At 46.0% G+C, this 12,707-nt stretch overlaps 1 protein-coding gene across 1 annotated transcript in view; it reads right to left on the bottom strand.

The window, feature by feature from the left end:
- Positions 1 to 12,707, bottom strand: part of GABRR1 (gamma-aminobutyric acid type A receptor subunit rho1) — a 32,393-nt gene that overhangs the window by 18,072 nt on the left and 1,614 nt on the right. The window lies entirely within an intron of this gene.

Genomic DNA, 12,707 nt, shown 5'->3' with positions numbered 1-12,707 from the left:
AAATATCTCAAGCCTCTTATTCTGCTTTACACTGTGTAGTGTTCCAGTACATGGATGCACCATAATTCATGTGACCATCCTCTATTGGTGGATATTTGGGTTGTTTCTAGTCTCCTGCTATTACAAACAAGGCTTCAATGGCCTTGAACGGTCTTTATTCACCCATCAGCACCATCTCTAGAATCCACAGAAATCAGTGACTACCTTCCCAGCTCCTCCTTATGCTAACACGAGCCGTGTGTTCTCTTCAGGCTACCACCACACCCACCTCCTCTCCCCTGGAGGCAGTGGTTCCCAAACTTTGGCATGCATCAGCATCTCCTGGTGGGTTTGTTCAAACCTAGGTTCCCAAACCTCCCCTTTCCTCTGATGTTTCTGATTCAGTAGGTCTGGGCTGAGGCTCAATTATCTGCACCTCTAAGACATTCCCAGATGCTACCAATGCCACTGGTCTGGAGACAACACTATGAGAGTCATTGCCCTGGTTCATGTTATCCTCACTACGCATGGTTTCCTCCTTTATAATGACCTCAGTCCACCTTTAAGTCCTTTGCTATCTTCTTTCTTGAAGAAACCTTTCATCATTGTGCAGGGAAACAGTGGCTGAGAGACAGAGAAACTCTGACACTGCCTACTCAGTGCGTTTAGGCAACGTGTTCCCTGAGACTCGGTTTCCTCAACCACTAGAAGGTAAAGTTCTGTGACCTGACAAGGGGTGTGAGGAGTAAATGAGATAATGTGTGTGGAAGTACTCTTCAGACTCTAAAGGGTACACAAACGGAAGGAGCCACTGTCATTACTGATCTGACAAGGAAGTTTCCTTCTGAGGTAAGGAAGTGACTGCAAAGGAAGCAGTCCAGGGGAAGAATCAGAACTGTGAACCAGGACCCTGCTATGCTGCTTATGGGTGTAAGGGAGGAAGACGCGGGGGACCTGGAGAGGAGGAAAACCGGTCCCCGGTAGCCTCCCTCATCCTCTCCCACCCAGCTGGAGCTGGGAGCCCCATCATCTTTTCCTTTCCAGTTCTCCCTTCCTCTGGTCTCCCACCTTCTGCCTCATGCCCCTTGGCTGGGGGAGTGGGCATTGCTGCTGAAAGTCACCACAGTTGAGGTGTGGGGAAGAGACATCTTTAGAATGGTGCGCGTGTGTTTGTGGCCATGCCCGGCTTACCTGTTGGCATCTTTGTGTACTTCTGGTCGTCATCTGTCTACGATGAACATTAAAAACAAAGGCGTGCTAGAGACAGCCTAGGTACTCAAATCAACAGAGCACCCCTCACCCTTCAGATCTACTTCCAATATAGTCAGAATAAAATGTGAAAGAAAAAAAAAACAAAACTATGAAGCTTCAATGCGTTGATTTAGCCTTTTGATGAGCGTTTTCCCAGTACCCACAGGAGCAGGGATTTGGAGAATTAATTACTTAGAACAACTGGTCTGAGGAGGTCTGCCTTAAAATATCTGCCCCATTAGTTCACCCAGACCAGAAACTGATGCCATTTTTCACTTGGATCTACCATGAAACTGTTACTACGGATAGTAACACATTGCCAGGTGGACTGTATGGCTTGGGCATCCTTGCTCTCTGGCTTGTGGATTCAGCCGAATGGGCACTGGGAGGAGATGACAGAGCAGGGCATTTATTCCTCATTCTCTCACTGCTTCAATGCCAGGAACTAGCAGTTGTGTTGCTCTGTGATTACAGATAATCACTGTATCTTCAATAGGCTCCAATAATACTATTTCCCCTCCAGGACTGTGGGTAGTCATGGCTTCCTGCTGGTCCTCGTCCTTGAGGACATTGGCATGCCTGCTTTGTTCCCTGAACCTTGCCCACAGCTCTACGAGTAGTCCCTTTATTCAGTTATTGGGTAAGCCCTTTTGAGTGCAATCCTGTTTTCTGCCAGAACTCGACTGATGCGTAGGGATTATGTCATCTGTAGCAAAGTGGGGCAGAAGCAGGAGCTCGGCAGGAGTGGGGAAGAGCTAAGATTGCAGAAAGCGCTGTCTTTGGGCTACAGGCCATGGCAACTGATGGTCAGCAGGGGTAGGATGAGATCACAGGCCACCAAGGGCAGAGTCTTCTTTATCTTTAGCACCCTGTACAGTGCTGGGCCCCTGTGGGCTCTCAACACATGTTAGTGGAATGAAGGAAGCGATCAGCCCCCTTGATCGGCATCTGAAAAGGAAAGCAGGAGGAATCGAAAGAAGGGCTCGGGATGGGAATTGAGCTTGACCCAGTTCTTGCTTTGGCTTTGGGCCCGCCTGAAACAGATATGGGCTCTGAGATGCCATTGCCTCTCCCATCGTGAAGCTTAGATTCTAGCCTAGAAAAGAGTGATAAATAGGATCCTTAAAGTCTTTCTCACTGATGTTGTTTAATATTTTTAAATAACTTTTTTTTTGCTTATACCCCCATGTTAAATTTGTAAAATAGATTTAAACATAAAGGAGAAAATAAAAACCACTCAGAAATAATCTCTGCCAGTTGCATATACCCTTATCCTCTGAGAGAGAGAGAGGAGACACTGTAACTTGCTTTTAAACTCAAGTTACAGTATATCGTGATATATTTTACATGGCATTGGCATCTTTTTACCAGCCAGGAGTATGATTATTAAGTTTTTTAAGCAGGCCCTACTCAGTGTGGGGCTCGAACTCAGAACCCCCCAGATCAAGGGTTGAATGCTCTACTGACTGAGCCAGGCAGGCGCCCCTGATTGTTAATCTTGAAATGAAGTATGACACACAGCAAATGGTAGGAATAACAAACACTGCTTGAGTCCTTACTATCCGCCAGGTACTATGCTAACTTATATTACACGTACTAACTTGGCTTAGTCCTCATAACAACCCTATGTGGTAGGCTTTGTCATTATCCCCATTTTATACGTGAGGAAACTAAGACAAAGGGGGTCTGAATAACTTGTAAATATGATGGATTTGGGAGTCAAATCCAGATGGTCTGGCTCCACAGTTGGAAGCAGGGTTGGCCACGGTGCCTCGCTGGAAGATCTGGCTCCCATTGCTTGGAATTTGGGTTAGATGTAGAAGGCCCAAGCTGATCTTTCCCCTCACATAGGAGCTAGCATGGACCCTATACAAAACTGATGGCCACTTATTTATTGAATGAGCCCCTGAGAAGTTATGAAGAAAATATAGACATGTCCCAAGTTATGATAATATAGGATGACATTTGAGACACCTTTTTGGACTGAACAGAGGGTGTACATTTTTTGAACCACCCACGTCCATCCTATCATCTTGGACAGAATAAAAAGTTCTGACCTATAGTACATCTTGATGTTTTCTTGTTATAGTTCTTGGTCAACTTGTCAGTGGGTGATGTTTTCCTGAAGTACATCTCAGAACTCTCTCAGAGGTTGGATAGAGCAGGGATGGGAACCTGTGATGAGCAAGGGTTCTGCTGGAAGTCTCCCTCTTTTAGCCGATAGCAGAGCACCTGATAAGTTCTACTTCACTTTGCTGATTTTGTCATCTCTGAGAAGATAGAGAACTTAATTTTGATGATGAAGGAATTTTTTCAACCAGTTAACGAAAACAGTCTTGTTTTCATGGCATTTGTAATAGTCATGTATACATAAAGGTTCCTTCCCAGCTTCAGCTCCCACTCGGTCCCCCACTTGTTGCAGTTGCCCATTACACCTCTATGCTTTTGCTCCTGCTGCCCCATTTGTCTGGAAATCTTTGCCACCATTCTTCATACTTCTTCTTACCTAGGCAATGCCTTGCGCTCCCAGATCAAGTATCACCTCCTCCTAGAAGAATTCCCAGGTTTCCCCCCTTCCTACCAAAGTCAGAATTTCTCCTCTCCTCTCCACGTGCACCAGCCCATGTGGCGGAGGGCTTTCTGACCACTTCATGCACTTCACTGTGAACTCTATCAGGGAGGGACTCTATCTCATATACTTCTGTAGCCCCAGCTCCTCACTGTGTGCAGAACTCAGATTTCACAAAAATACGTACAAAATATGGAAGGAGAAGCACAAACCCAAAGGTACATTCCAAAGAGGCGAATGGTCCTGCGAGAAGTGTGCCAAGGAGGTCAAGGCTTAAATGAGGTGATACTCAAGGAAGCTGCTAAAGACAAGCAGCTTTCCTTAAAGTTGTATTCTGAGCCAGGAGAGTGTGCAGACAGAAATATGCTGCTGGGAGGAGAGGGGCAATGTTAGCCAACGATTAAGATAAGGCTGAGACTCTGTTACCAGAATCCAGTCTCTGTCAAAGAGACTGGCCTCTGCATTGGGAAGGGAGCAGTGAAAAGAATGAGTTGCTGCTCAGCATAGTGAATATGTTGGCATGAGATCACCTAACTCAGGGTTTCTCAGACCGACTGCACTTTGGGGTCACCCGAGATGCTTAAAACCTCCCAAGCCACGCCCACACCAAGGGTGGGACCCAGCCATCAAGAGCTTTCAAACCTTCTTGGCCAATGTTGAAAACCACTGTTCTAATTTTTAGTTAAATGGAATTCAAGCCTACAGATCCAGATGAATCACACCTCAGGAAACTTAAGGATTCTGAAACAGAGAAAATCTGGAAAATAAGAGAGAGGCCAGAGAACTGGGGTCGAGAAAATGCTTTCTTGAGATTGACAAAGAAGAAAAAAGGGTATCATGAAAGCTGCTGAATTAAGCTCCAGGATGATTTCTGGCCATGCGCTAGAACTTTGATTACAAAGACAACTTAGGAACTTACTGTGTCTCATCATGTCGATAGCATGAAACCAGTGAGAGCTCAGACAGAGCAAGACATCCTACACTGATCGCCTTTCCCTGGGGCGGGCCTCTAGTTGGCAGATCCGGGGAGTGTCCCCGGATGGTGTGCATGGTGTCACTGTCCCCCAAGCAGAGATGAGCCCTAAGGAGCGCCTGGTGGGATGAGGGTGTGCACGGGGCTTTCTTAGCCATGCCCATCACAAGATGGCATAGGTGAGGCCCAGGGTCTTCAGGGGTTTATTGAGCTTTACGGTAGTCAAAGCACTTTCCCATACTTTGGCTCACACAGTCCTTAAAATAACCCTGAGGTAACAGAGCTAACTGACTCCACTCTATGGAAGAAATAGACTTGAGGATGTCCAGTGACTTCTCACAAGTCACGGAGTATGTGGCAACTCCAGGTCCAAAAGCCAGGCCTCCTTACTGTCTGGAGCCAGTCTTCCCGCCACCATCCCATCGAGCTTAGGAGCTTCGGTGGTGGATTCTTGGGGTTGCCTATCACTGTTCCTGCTGAAGCCAGAACATCAAAGGAAATTCTCATGGACACACATCCAGGGCTCCCACCTTATGGGAACGTACATTTAGGGCAATGATGGCAAGCCGAGTAAGGGTTTGGGAGTGGGTGCTTAGCTGGCTGTTTTACATGGGTGGCCGGGGAACACTTCCCTGGAAGTGACAATCAGGCAGAGGCCTGAGAAGATGAGGGAACCCCCTGCTGAGGCTAGGAAAAGAGTGCTCCTGGCAGAGGCCGCAGAGGCCAGCAGGGCCAGGGGCCAGGAGGTGGGGCCGCTCAGGGTGCGGCAGGAGCGGCGAGCAGGCCTGTGTGGCAGTGGGAGGGAGGTCAGCGGGGAGACATAGGCCAGACCAGCTGAGCTTGCTCTGCTGCTCACCTAAGACTGAGCACGGGGCTACTCTCCAGTGTGCACCCTGAGTCAGGCCGCTGTGATACTTTGTACACATTGCTCTTCGAGGCAATGACCTGGTAGAGCAGGAAGGACACCAGCCAGTGAGGAAGCCGGCACACTGTCTCAAGCCCCAGCTTTCCTGGCTGATGAGAGAACACAACACATTTCTGCTTTCTTTCTTTTATTTTTTTTTAAGATTTTGTTTATTTATTTGACAGAGAGAGAGCATAAGGACGAGGAGCGGCAGGCAGAGGGAGACAGCAAAGCAGGCTCCCTGATGAGCAGGGAGCCTGATGCGGGGCTCGATCCCAGGACTCTGGGATCATGATCTGAGCTGAAGGCAGACGCTTAACTGTCTGAGCCATCCAGGCACCCCAACACATTTCTGCTTTCTGTCTGTTTCTAATTACTCTGCTGTGAAATAAGGGGTTGGGCTGCAGGGGAGCTTGGAGACCTTTCAAGTGGATTACAGAAGGCATCACCCCTAAGGTACTAGAGGTACCTTATAGCTCTGGCCCTATGGGTGGATGGCGGTGTGGGAAGGGTCAGTCCACTGGCAGAGCCCCACAAATATGGTTTTGGTTTCCTCCAGACCCACCAGCACAGGGTGTGTGTGAGTGAGTGTATGCACATGTGTGCATTTAATTTTTATTTATCTAATAAGGATGTTACCATAATGTTATTTATATTATACTTATATTATATTTATTGAATTGCTATAGAGGTTGTGCATTTTTCCACATAGTGAATAAGTATTCTGTATTTTCCCTTGGGTGTAAATAGTTCATTTCTTTTGATTTCTTACTAAGTTGGATTTTTGAATAAGTAACCAATAATCTGCTTTTCAAACCACAGCGCTGGGTTTGGTTTGTATGTAATGGGTATGTAATGGGTAATTTTATGTGTCAACTTCACTAGGCCATGGTACCCAGTTTTTGGTTAAACACCAGCCTGTTTAAACAAGATGTTGCTGCGAGGGTTTTTTTGTTTTGTTTTGTTTGTTCGTTTGTTTTTGCTTTTATTGAGAGAGAGAGGGAGCAGCAGGGGGAGGGGCATAGGGAGAGAGAGAGGGAGAATCTTAAGCAGGCTCCATGCCCAACATGGAGCCCAATGTGGGCTCAATCTCACGACACTGAGATCATGACCAGAGCCAAAATCAAGAGTCGGATGCTTAACCCCCAAGCCACCCATGTGCCCCGAAGTGAGGTGTTTTTAAGGATGTGATTAACATTCACATCAGTAGGGCACCTGGGTGGCTCAGTCATTAAGTATCTGCCTTCGGCTCAGGTCATGATCCCAGGGTCCTAGGATCGAGTCCCACATCAGGCTCCTTGCTCAGCGGGGAGTCCGGTTCTCCCTCGCCCTCTGCCCCTGCTTGTGTCCCCTCTCTCGCTGTGTCTCTCTCTGTCAGATAAATAAATAAAATCTTAAAAAAACACACACAAAAAACCATTTACATCAGTAGACTTTAAGCAAAGCAGATTGCTCTTCATGGTGTGGGTGGGTCTCCTCCAATCAGTTGAAGGCCTTAAGAGAAAAAGCTGAGATCCTCTGAGGAAGAGGGAATTCTGCCACCAGACTGCCTTCAGACTTGAGCCACAGCCTCAACTCCTGTTGCTGAATAATAAATCTTCTTCCCTCCTCTCTCTCCATACATGTATATTACACTACATCTGTGTCACACAATGTATCTATGTAATACCGCATTTACAGATAGATAGATACATATTACATGCATCCTAGTGGTTCTGTTTCTCTGTAGAACCCTGATTAACACAGAGTGTGAACACTCCTTGACACCAGATGTCAGTGCACCTGTGGGACACCCGAGCTGCCTGGAATGAAAAGATGTGTGTGGTGTGGGTGGGACCAGTCCAACTTTAATGTGGCTTCTGATCTTATCTCCAAGTCCTATCTCAGGCTCATTTGATCAAGCTTTCTTCTTGCCACCACGACTGAGCCCTGTTCCCACCAACCTGGTTGGGTCCGTAGCACAAAGACCTAGGATGCTATCACCCTTGGTGGAGGCAAATAGGCACAGCAAGAGCATGTTTGTCCCCTTACTTCTCAGGTAAAATCTCAGCCTAGATCATGTCTTTTATCTTGTACATATGCCCCAACGTAAATTCCCTGTGCCTTCCCATTTGAAGACACTGGATTGCTTTCTTTTAATTTAAAGCTCTGATTTTTTTCCCACCTATTCTCTTTATCAGAATTCTCACTTTGTATTTTTCTCATTTATTATAGCTCTTTAACTATTTTCTATACACTATTTTCTCACATGTAGAAATCTGTCTCTAATTCCAATGCAACCCCCTTTATGAGTAACCTTGGTTTACTGATCATATTCTATTCACTATATGCCTATGTGCCTTTGAACACTTTAGACTCTCAGTAAATGTCTTTTGAGCTCCCATCACTAACTAAATACACCAGCTGTTAAAAAACCAAAACCAAAAAAACAAGCAAACAAAGAGTATGTTTGTCAAGGAGACAGCCCGCAACATATTTTGGTAAGTGAAGTTACTGAATGAACTTCTCTACCTTCCCCCACCTCCTGCCCTCTCACCTGGAAATGGAACAGGACCAGGCCCAGAAGAGTGGGTAGTAAAAACCTACAGGGAGACCTGATGTCACAGTAATCACAAGTCACAATCACTTATTTGAAGTTAGGTTTTCTCAAGGAGGCAGCTTACAGTATGGGGAGGGTCTCACATTTGGCACAAGTCAGACTTCAGTGTGATTCTCAGGGTGGCCCCAAACTAGCCGTAAACCTTGGGCAGGTTACTTGAGCTTCCTGTGCCTCAGCTTTCTATAAAATGGGGAAATGATGCTAACTTTATAAGACTGCTGTAAGGATTAAGCAAGAAAATGTTTGAACCACATAAAATGGCTGACATTCAACTGGTTTTGACCTAGAAAAACATTTTCATGTGGTTCAACCTGAATCTCACACCCATCAATATAATGTCCTGTTTTCCCTTTGTGATGGTGAGGGGTGGGCCCTGGACATGAAGAAATGAGAGGTGTGGAATTCTGAGGGGAGGTTGCATGACCTTGGCATAAGTATTGTATATTTTGGGGCCTTTGAGTCTCATCTTTAAATGAAGGGATTTCTAAGGTCCTTGCAATTCTGACATTCTGTAAAAATTATTTGATGAATGTCTGTCACCCCCACTAAACTGTCAGTATCTTAAGGGCTCCCCATTGTCTCCCAAGCCCTGGGCACAGTGCCTGGAAAATCATGTCGTGAAGCCATATTTGTTGGATGAATGAAGTACAGGAATAGCAACAGTTAGGACTCACTCATTTATTTATGCTTAACATTTCTTGAGTATCTGCCATGTATCAGATATTGTACTTGAACTTGGGGTGACAAAGACAAAGGTACAAGTTGAGCCCCTGTTATGGACTGGACTGTGCCCCCCTGATTCATATGTTAAAGCCCTAACTCCCAGTGAGACTGTTTTTGGTGATCAGTTGTTAAGGAGGTAATTAAGGTTAAATGAGATCCTAAGAATGGGGCTCTGATCCAATAAGACTGGTGTCCTTACCAGAAGAGGAAGAGACACCAGAGATGCCCCCTCCATCCCTCTCGGCAAGCACCTAGGAAAGGTCATGTGAGGGCACAGCAAGAAGGGGGCTGTCTACAAGTCAGGAAGAGAGACTTCACCAGAAACCAAATTTGCCAGCACCTTGATCGTGGACTTCTAGCCTCCAGACCTGTGAGAGAATCACTGTCTGTTGCTTAAGCCACCCAGTCAGTGGTGATTTGTTATGGCATCCCAAACAGACTAATAACAGCCCTCAAGGAGCTCATAGTCTAGAAGCTGCGGCAGGTGAGGCGTGAGCGCTAATGCTGAGACATTGGTCCTCTGAGATGGGATGGATTGGGGCTGTGGAGCCTCAGAAGTAAGTTGCCCAGTTGAGACTGAGAGGCAGGGGTGGCGGGGGGCCAAGGAAGGCTCCTCAGAGAAGGTGATGTCTCTGGCAAGCACTGGAGCAGCAAAAAAAAAGGAGCAGGAGAAAGAGGAAAGGGAAGGGTGTCAGGAGCATGGGGAGCAGCCCAAGTACAGGCCTCGGGAAACCGTCAGGTTGAGCGGCAGGTCATAACTGGACAAGAACCAGCATCCCAAAGAAGAGGGTCAAAAGTTCAAGCAAACCATCTGGAGAATGAAGGAACAAGATGAGGCGAGAACATGACTTACTCACTTAGGAGAGAATCAGCTTCCAAGACCCTTAGGGCAGCCGGAGACCCAGTCCACAATCCAACGGTGCGTGCTTTGTCAGGACAGGGGTTTGACAGCAAGTGTCTCACGCATCATCATCATCATCATCATCATCGCCTTTCTCCCGCCTTCCCCCTTTAACCTGTGAACCGCTGGGTCTCTGCCGGCCTGAGAGCTCTTGCCCAGCTCTCTCTCACCCTCACCGGTCACTGCCTTTCCGTTCACAGCTGAGTTTCTCGTATGAGTTACCTATACTCACCCCATCTCCTCCCCGCTCTTCAACCCACTGCCACTCTTCTCTTCTCTGAGGTCCTCAGTGGCTCTTAGCCCCTGTACCTTTGTGTAATCTGACCCTATTATTCACTCCCTCCCTCTGGAAACCCTTGACACTTTGCTGGAATGCCTCTCTGGTCTGTAAGCCTCTTGAGAGCACGACCTGTATTTGATTTAGTCATTGATGAAGTACCCACTGCCGGGTGTGGTGCCGGCCCTCTAACAAGCGTTTGACAACTTTTGAATAAATGACTCTCTTGGCATCTTTGACACCTCTCTATTCCAGTCATACACCTATTTCTCTGGTCTTTCTTTTCCAGCGTCCTTCACCAAGGAAGGCTTCTTCTTCCATCCTCTCCTCAAATGTTGCTCTTCCCTAAGGTTCTGTCCTTGATCCTGTTCTTCTTTCACGTGGACAGGCCGTCTTTGGGCCACCTCATCCACCACCACTTATGAGGACTCCGATTAAATCCACATCTCCAAGCCCGATTTCCCTCCTGAGCTGCACACCTATAAGCCTCTGACTGGACAGCTATCTCTTAGCATCTTGTGAAAGCACATCCTGGTCCACGTGTTCATAATGAATGCTTCTTTCCCCCCAAATCTGCTCCTCATCCGGCTGTGCCTTCCCTGGCACCACCTTCTACGAGGTCACACAATCCAAATGCCTGCTAGGCTTCCACCCGATCGAATTCTGCCAATTCTATCTTCTTAAAGCTCTTAGATCCATCTCCCCCAGCCCTATTCTTTCCACGGATATCCTACCTCAGGCTTTCACTGTCTCTCACCTGGGATAAGGCATAGATCCGGATGACTTTCTCTGTCTCCCCTCTAGCACTGTCCCATCCTTCTACCCTACTGCCACCAGTGTGATCCCTCCAAAATAGAAATCAGCTGAAGCTATTCAGACCCACTTTACCTTCAGAATAAACTGGAATTCTCTAGCATGCCAAAGCAAGTATGAGAACAGTACTTGGGCTTCTGGTAGATCAGTTTGCCCTCCCAGAGCTGGAGCGGGGCTTGGTCCCCAGGCCTGTGGTGTAGACAGGTTATGCTTCCATTCTTCCAGGGAGGAGGGAGAGACAATAACTACTGATCCATTCTAGAAACATTGCCCAATGCCCTGGCATGCTGATATTTACCAGTAGCATGATTTGTGAGGAGAATTTGGATGTGCCTCCTATGGAGATCTTGGGAAACAATACTTGAGTTATTTGCCGGGGTGGAGACTGGAGTGAGGCAAGTGGGGAACAAAACCTAAGGAGGCAAGTGCCTCCTTAGATTCTGCACCGTAGGTACCTCACTTTCCTCACCCTGTCATGTGCATGTGTTCACCTTGCTTTGCATTTCATTAGTAGAAACTATGAAGAGAAGCCTGGATACAAATTACCCGCAGTTTATGAGTTGAGGATCTGGATGAAATTAAGTGAGCCCTTTAAAAATGTAGGCTACATAAAAATAAAACGTAACCTGGCTGGTGGAAGTATAAGTTGGGTCCACCATTATGGAAAGCCATTTAGCAAAATATATATGGAGCTTTAAAGTTCTTGTGCCATTTGACCCAGTACACTTCCAGGAGTCTATCCTAATTAAGAAATCACATATGTAGGGGTGCCTGGATGGCTCCATTAGTAGAGCATGTAACTCTTGACCTCAGGGTTGTGAGTTCAAGCCCCACGTTGGGCGTAAAGCTTATTTAAAAAAAGAAAATCCTGTACCTAGACAACTATTCTCATGCACAAAGATATTCTTGTGTAACATTTATAACAAAGGAAGCAACTAAATGTCCATAATACAGAGGAAACTGCTTAAATGGTGGTAAATTATGCATTATTATGCATTATAATGCAGCCATTCAGATGATAATTATGTAGACTATAAATAAGTAAACATGCAGACAAAATCATATTAAATAAATTAAAGCTACAAATATAACTATATGTATAGAATAATCCCAAACTAGTTAATACTTAGTATGTGCTTAGAAAAAAAAGGAGTGGAAGAATACACAACAACGTTAACAATGTTAACACCCATAAATTTCTGGGTTTGGGGATGTTTTTAGTGTTTTTAAAACATTTTTCCCATTTTTAAAAATGTTAAATAATAGTCATATATGACTTTCATAATAAAAAAATGAAAGTACTTTTAAGTAATTTTTTAATTTAATTTTTTTAAGATTTACTTATTTATTTATTTGAGAGAGAGAGCTGGGGGGAGGGGCAGAGGGAGAGGGAGAGAATCTTTAAGCAGACTCCTCTCTGAGTGTGGAGCCCAACATGGAGATCGATTCCCCCGGGCTGATCCCATGACCCTGAGATCACGACCTGAGCCAAAACCAAGAGTCAGATGCTTAACCGACCGCCCCACTCAAGTGCCCCAAATGATGTTTTTAAAGAAAATCTGTTTCATTCTCTGGGACTGCTCTTCATCATTGGTATTCACCAATAGGTCGCCAATTCAACTCCAGTTTAGGGGAGAGGCTGAGAAGTTTCTGATGACAACCAATAGGGTTTGTCGCTGTGGTTGCTTTTAATCCTCATGAGCACATTTGGTTCAGAT

The sequence above is a fragment of the Zalophus californianus genome, chromosome 7, assembly GCF_009762305.2.
Source record: "Zalophus californianus isolate mZalCal1 chromosome 7, mZalCal1.pri.v2, whole genome shotgun sequence".
NCBI classification, from domain to species: domain Eukaryota; kingdom Metazoa; phylum Chordata; class Mammalia; order Carnivora; family Otariidae; genus Zalophus; species Zalophus californianus.
Note: the sequence above shows the minus strand (reverse complement) of the source record. Positions and strands in the feature narration are given on the sequence as shown.